The sequence below is a fragment of the Priapulus caudatus genome, unplaced genomic scaffold (genome assembly GCF_000485595.1).
Source record: "Priapulus caudatus unplaced genomic scaffold, Priapulus_caudatus-5.0.1 Scaffold1021, whole genome shotgun sequence".
NCBI lineage: Eukaryota > Metazoa > Priapulida > Priapulimorpha > Priapulimorphida > Priapulidae > Priapulus > Priapulus caudatus.
In genome coordinates, this window is record NW_014578082.1 from 18,945 (window position 1) to 26,475 (window position 7,531).

Below are 7,531 nucleotides of genomic sequence, written 5' to 3' on the forward strand. Positions count from 1 at the left end.
AAAGCAGAACATCCGGCAGTCATTGTTGAACATCAGCGATGACGCATTCCAGTTCTTTTTGCTCCTGGAGAAGCACCGAGGTCACTTGGAAACCCAGCGCCTCTTCGACCTGGAAAAGCAAGATATCATTCATGTGGTCGAAGCACAAATCAGGGAAACGCCTGACTTGCAGGAAGCATGGCAGCAGCTAGTCATGCCGTCATGTCAGCCAGGTGAGGATGCAACAGCTGTGTATCGGGAGCTTGTCCATTCGTTTCTATTCATAGCCAGCAATTACTTCAGGAAACGACTTATCCAGGCATTTGGACGAAAGAAAACCGAAGCCCACAGAAGACAAATTCACATTAAACAGCAGAAAATATTGGATAAAACTTCAAAATTGTCACCAGCGACCATTGCAGCAGACAAGTCCCGGGGCAAACAGCTGACTCACCTGCACCTGCAGAAAATGCTTCATTCAAGCCCGAACTTCTTCTCCACGAGCTACACTAAGGACGAGCTGAAACCGTTCTTCCGGGCATACAGCATACCCTGGAGTACACGGGCATCAAAATCAAAATTGGCAGAAAATCTCTGGAGGAAAATCCTTGAAGTGGAAAGCATACCGCAGCCGTTATGCTTTGATACACCTGGATTGTCCGGCCCCACTGCAGTTGTCCAGCCACTGGCTGCAGATGAGGCCCAGCCTGGACCCTCAGGCCTCCAACAGCAAGTAAGTCTGCCTCGGCCAGGAACCTCCACCAAGCGTCAAAAATCGGTTGCTGGTTCGAAGTCTCATAAGAAGAAGCAAAAGACGACATACATCTGCCCTGTATGCAGCATAGATGTGGGAGATGGCCAGTGTGTGGGTTGTGATCACTGTGAAGGGTGGCTACACCGAGCATGTGCAAACTTGCTAGATGAAGTCGCATGGAACAGTGTATCTTCAAGCACGGAGCCTTTGGAGTGCCCAGCTTGTATGAACCGTCGTCTAGCAGCATCTTCCATCGTGTGATTGCATCACAACAACGTCGTTTGCTATCAGTGAGCTGGCAGTGATTGCATCACGGCGACATCTCTGCTCATCGTCTGAAGTGAAGCTACGACACTGCATCACGGCGACATCGTTTGCTATCAGTGAGCTGGCACTGATTGCATCACAGCGACATCTCTGCTCATCGTCTGAAGTGAAGCTACGACACTGCATCACGGCGACATCGTTTGCTATCAGTGAGCTGGCACTGATTGCATCACAGCGACATCTCTGCTCATCGTCTGAAGTGATGCTACGACACTGCATCACGGCGACATCGTTTGCTATCAGTGAGCTGGCACTGATTGCATCACAGCGACATCTCTGCGTCAATCGTCTGAAGTAAGAAGCTTATGACCCGTGCATACGCGCCGAACCACTGACATGATTTGACATCAGTGACCTGGCGCTAAATTGCCGATCACAGCGATCATCTGCGCTTATTCGTCTGAAGCTGAAGGCTGATCGACACTGCATCACGGCGACATGACATGATGACATCAGTGACCTGGCGCTCAAATTGGCGCATCACAGCCGACATCTTGTCTCATCGTCTGAAGTTGAAGCTAGACACGTGCATCACGGGACAAGTCGTTGCTCTGAGATACAAGCGTGACGGCTAGCACTGATTAGCATACACAGCGAACATTCTTCTGCATCAATTCGTCTGAAGTGAAGCTATGACCCTGCATCTACGGTCAAGCGACAAACTAGACATGATGACCATCAGAGATGACCTGCGCCGCTTAAAAGCATCACGGGCGACATCTCTGCTCATTGTCCTGAAGCTGAAGCCCTACGACACTGCCATGCACGGCGACATCGTTTTGCTGATTCAGTGACCTGGCGCTAAATGCATCACGGCGACATCTCTGCTCATCGTCTGAAGTGATGCTACGACACTGCATCACGGCGACATCGTTTGCTATCAGTGAGCTGGCGCTAAATGCATCACAGCGACATCTCTGCTCATCGTCTGAAGTGAAGCTACGACACTGCATCACGGCGACATCGTTTGCTATCAGTGAGCTGGCACTGATTGCATCACAGCGACATCTCTGCTCATCGTCTGAAGTGATGCTACGACACTGCATCACGGCGACATCGTTTGCTATCAGTGAGCTGGCGCTAAATGCATCACAGCGACATCTCTGCTCATCGTCTGAAGTGAAGCTACGACACTGCATCACGGCGACACTGACATGATGACATCAGTGACCTGGCGCTAAATGCATCACAGCGACATCTCTGCTCATCGTCTGAAGCGAAGCTATGATACTGCATCACGGCGACATCGTTTGCTATCAGTGAGCTGGCACTGATTGCATCACAGCGACATCTCTGCTCATCGTCTGAAGCGAAGCTATGACACTGCATCACGGCGACACTGACATGATGACATCAGTGACCTGGCACTGATTGCATCACGGCGACATCTCTGCTCATCGTCTGAAGTAACGTACGGAACTGCATCACAGCGACACTGACATCTGTGAGCTGGCACTGCATCACAAACGGTGACATCTATGATCATCGTCTGAACTGCATCACGGCGACAACATCTCAGTGCTTTTCCGTTTTTTCGGATTTATGGCGTTGTGCACGTGAAATGAATAAGGCACAGCCGCTACACCTGTGTTGCAGCGGTTTGTATTTATTGTGTCTGCTGTGAGTATGATGGTGTTCATTCCGTACATGAATTGCTTGTAATTTGGGTTGTCGTTCGCACCATGTGAAGTAGCTCTTTGCTGGCAAAAAATGTTTTCCACCGAATCACTATTGATTCGGGAAGGAGTGATACTGGTTCCAGGATGGGATTTTTGTTTTTGCTGTATAATGGAAGCAAAACCCAACACGGTTGACTTCATGTCAAACCGTGTCTCTTGGGACATGAGCTTTCTTCGGCACAGGCCTGGAGTGTTTTGAGGGTTGCCTGTGATCTCGTTTTCCCATGATACAAACCACTCCAATGCTTTTGCATTGCTTGACAGACGGTCATCGGCTGCAGAGGTTATTGGCCGAGAGTCTGTGAAGTTGCTCACGAACACACTGGTCACCTCCAACAGTTGAATGGCGGCATTGAGTGTATCTCCATTTGGCCCTTCGGCTTTCTGGTAAGCCTAGTTAAAAAAATAATGCTATAATTACACAATACGAATTAAATTGAACTAATGTGTTGGGCATTAGTGCAAAGGTGCACACTCTGTTACAGAAATGCAGGCACCATCTAGTGCAGCACAAGTTTACCTTGAATAAGTACAGCATTTCTTTATCCAGAACGTCTTCTGCCAGCCTATTTCTCATCTTCTGGCCACTGTTGGGTCAGAGGTGTTCATCCGTCAGGACGTGATGAATCCGTGAAACCTCGCTAGCGTTGGCCGACTGGTCCCACTGGTAAGCCTTGACCCACATGGCCCATGTTATGTAGCCTGCATTGTGGTACAGCAGTCGGGTGCTTGATTTGCCAAATCCACTTTTGAGGATGTTGTTCCGTATCTTTTTCAAAAGATGCTGAATCAAAAGGAAAAGCACACAATGCGTTCAGTGTCATGTATTTTAAAGCATGATATCAGTTGCTCATGATTGGCATTTCTTTGAGAAATGTTTCATGCAAAACCTGTGATGTGTATGTTTCAGTAAAATACCTTCGGATCCATCATCATTACAAGTGGTCGATATGGTAGGCAAGAGTTGCGCGTTACGAACAACGCACGTACCGCAGCAGACTCTGACCCATCGAAATGCGACTTGATGAACGATCGGTTATGGACAGCACCGTCAAAGCATGCGTAGTTTACCTGGAAAACACATAACAAGTACGTTGTCAGAAAATGTCACCACTAGTAATTAATTCATTCTAAATTTTTCTAGATAAATGACACTGTCATCATCGTTTTGTGATGTGCAACTGATCAGTGACTTTTCGCGTCTTCGTATTATTGTTGCACTACAACTTACGCATTGCAATGCGTATACCACGTAACTTCCTAAAACCTTGAATGACACCCAGCTTGTTGTTTATGCCCTTCCTATTCCATATAGTGATGTAATTGGATAATGATAAATCGGCATTCCTGGTACAAGATGTTTGTGCTATAGTTGTTGTACTGTTTGTTTTGTACTTTTTATTGCAAAATATGTACTCACGTGGAAGCCCCACAAAATCAGCTCTTGCACTGCTTTCCAGAACAACATGTAGATGTCTGGCGCTGTTGCTTCAGTTGTGGGCACATGCATGAACGGAAAGCGAAACCCACTATCGCCTTGGAACAGGAAGAGCAACACATGTGTTGCAAGTTGTGCTGTAGCATTGTCTGCGAAATTGTGAATTGAAATCAGTATAAACTATATTTAGCATTGAACAGTTAACATAATTATTAATTTATTTAATATTATGCTGATATGTATAGCCATACATGCATGCTCACACTTGAGAATACTTACTTTCTTTCAGCACTTGCATAGCAGTGCATGTGTCTCCCATGTCCATGACTCCAAGTATTTTTACTTTACCCTCACAGTAGATGATCTGAAGATCGCTTTGAATTGACATTTCGTCAAACACGATGCCTCCAGTCATGCCGTGAGGGGGGACTTTCTTAAGCTTCGCCTCTTCATACATCCAACGGAAGATCTTCTTGTTGATGCCAGGCTTTTGGTGGACCGAATTTTTGTAATACTGAAGAAGGCGTCCACTCGGCAGCGTTACTAGCATCCCGAGTGATGATATCTTCTTGTACGTCTTGGGACTGCTCGCCCACAGTGTAAGACAAGCTTTCACTATCCTGTGTACGATAGCATGGTTAGGACCTAGCATTTTACTTTACAGCATAAACATAATCATTGCGTGCAATGAGCCTGAGCACTACAACACGTGTTGTTTACTGAAATAAGACAATTGAATTTTTGTGGAAATATATACAAATTGAAATTCTTATTACAGTTGTGCGTTTTTCACTTACTCCGGCTTCCACCGTCTACCCCTTGGTGGTCTTCCCAGGTTCTGCTCTTGGCTCAGGAGCTGGTCCCGCATCAACGGATGATCGCTAATTTGTGGCAAATAGTTTGCAACAATGGCAGCGATATCAGCATCATCTTCATTGATGAGGCTCCAGTCGTCATCCAACGCCGGTGGAGCTGAGGAGTCAACTGGAGGAGGCACTGTTGACTCACGTGATGATGTCTTCAACCGGCGCATGTGTTGACGACATGGTTTGCAGATTTGCGAACGTGCCGTCAACAGCCAAGAGCACTGGCGACTTCGAACTCGTTGCGATGGAAACTCGTCCTCCGCTGCCTTGAAACTTTCCACTCCTGAAGTAGTGCAGGCATTGTTTCCATCAACGATACCACCTCTGCACATATGCATGTTGCTTACCCTGTCAAGGAGGGCCTCTACACTCGTACGAGAGAATCTACCTTGAACTGGGTGCAACATGCTTGCCTCATCACTACACACATTGATGTTAGCCACGTGTACTTGCCATTTGCCATCATGGGAAATGTCTAAGGTTTTCTCCACTACCTTTTTGTCGATGGTGGCAATACAGGTGGACATATTGAGGTGTAGTTCACTGATGTCAGCTAAAACCCATCGAGCTGGTCTTGAAGATGATGCAATGTCTTGAAGACTCATTGTGTTATTTATGTTTTCCTTGAAGGAAATGCCACGGTATATTCTAAAATGCTTTGCTGCCTTTCTCATTGTGGATATGGTTGTTGCAGGGAATTGTGATCTCAGCAATTTTCCAAATAAGCAATTTGAAATAGGTTTGCCTTCTAAATTAGTGAAACTGTTTGTATAACAATTGTACACGTCCTCTGCTATTATAGAGCCGTAGGGTGCAACCACCAACTCCTTTTCGAGCCTATAAACGAAGAAAATTAAATATTAGTTATAAACAGACGTTTTTGGGAGTTCAATCATTTTAAGGCACCCTCTGTACTGCTATTATTATATGTTACATTGGCGTTAATTATCATTTATTATTATTTAACATTACACATTTTTTTTAGTGATTGTATTATCGCGTATATTTACATTAAACTGTTCTGCACTGAAGTCCATTTCGTATGACTATATAGCCCGTTACGCCGTTGGGTTGTTACCATTTGTTAGTTTTGAAATGTTTTTAAATGTAATGTCAAGAATACTTGTTTGCCGGTGAGTTACAATTTTCACCATCTGGTTCTTGGTTTAGTGCTTAATACATATTAAATTTACATTAGGAGTCTATCAATATTGATAGACTCCTGATTACATTTATAGGCCTATATCATGTGTTTGAATTATATTTCATTTGCATTAATTTGCATTATTAATTTTACATACAATATATATTACAAATACATTTACAAGAGCAATTACAATTACAAATACAAATACAAGAGCGAGGAAAGTTCCTGGAGTTGAATTTCTTAATATTGAGATAAGCATACCACATAAAGATCGCCATTCTGGTAAATTATTATCCCAGCTAAATGAATATTTGAAAATTTTAACATGAATCTAATGCCTAATGCGTAATGCCACTACTAATGGTAATATTCATTTTTGTTCTCACTGTTGTGTTTAATTTTACATCTAGTACTTCTAGTTATAGTTTTAAAAACATGAAATCCGTGAGATGAGATCCGCTACATCTAACACGACCATGCTGTGTGACTAACGTCAATATACGCCTACGTAAGAATAGGTATTCTAACCCTAGCAATACCGTTTCTTGGACTGGAGCTAACCTAGCCTATATCATGTATAAATGAGCATCACTTACCATGCCGAGGCAGCTCTTTCCATATGGTTCTTTGGCTTTGCCATGGTTGGGGTTGGGGAGAGGCCCAGAATACCGTGTTTCAAATTTTTAATTGTAATTAAACACTTTAGAGACTTTTGTTCGATACTTTGGTCGCTTTGATATAATATTTCTTCTTTCGCCTCAATGTTTTCGCGTTGTCAAGCGCATTTCGCGGCTATCGTATTTCGCGCAAAGTGACGTCACACGGGCGACTATCGTGATTGGTCAAAGGATATAATAGAGCAGTTAGGGATTTCCGGCATGTTGGTCCGGTTTACAAATCGGCTTCATGGGAAATTTGCGGCAAATTTGAGCAGGATTTATCATATAATTCTGGGTAAAGTCTGTGGTACCATGTTGCAAGACGTATATTTCGAACAAGTGATCATTCAGCTACACACAGATGCCAATATCATGGCGTTTGGAGGTTTATTTCGTCTCTAGTGCATCGACAAGAGTGGAGCGGTCTGGAATTTCTTGTTTCATTTGTCTCGTTTTTAAAATTGCATTTCCTTGCCTGCAACTTGCAGCGGTTTACAAAATCGTCGACGGTTTCGTCCGTATTCTGTTTGAATTGCTGGAGCCACAGACGCGCTACCCTGAAATTATCAGGGGGGTCAAGCTGCTCCTCGAATCTTCCCCACACGGTCTCGGGGTCCTCTGCGCCCTCGGTGAGGCCCCATGAATTATATCGTCTTATCCCTTCTTGGCCAGCTAATAGCAG

The 7,531-nt window shown here is 44.5% G+C and overlaps 1 long non-coding RNA gene across 1 annotated transcript; it reads left to right on the forward strand.

Moving 5' to 3' along the window:
- The first annotated feature begins 3,048 nt into the window (after window positions 1-3,048).
- Window positions 3,049-3,724, forward strand: LOC106815011. The gene is made up of 3 exons (XR_001394687.1): window positions 3,049-3,126; window positions 3,290-3,406; window positions 3,650-3,724. It is a non-coding gene; the product is annotated as an uncharacterized LOC106815011 (long non-coding RNA).
- The last annotated feature ends 3,807 nt before the right edge of the window (window positions 3,725-7,531 follow it).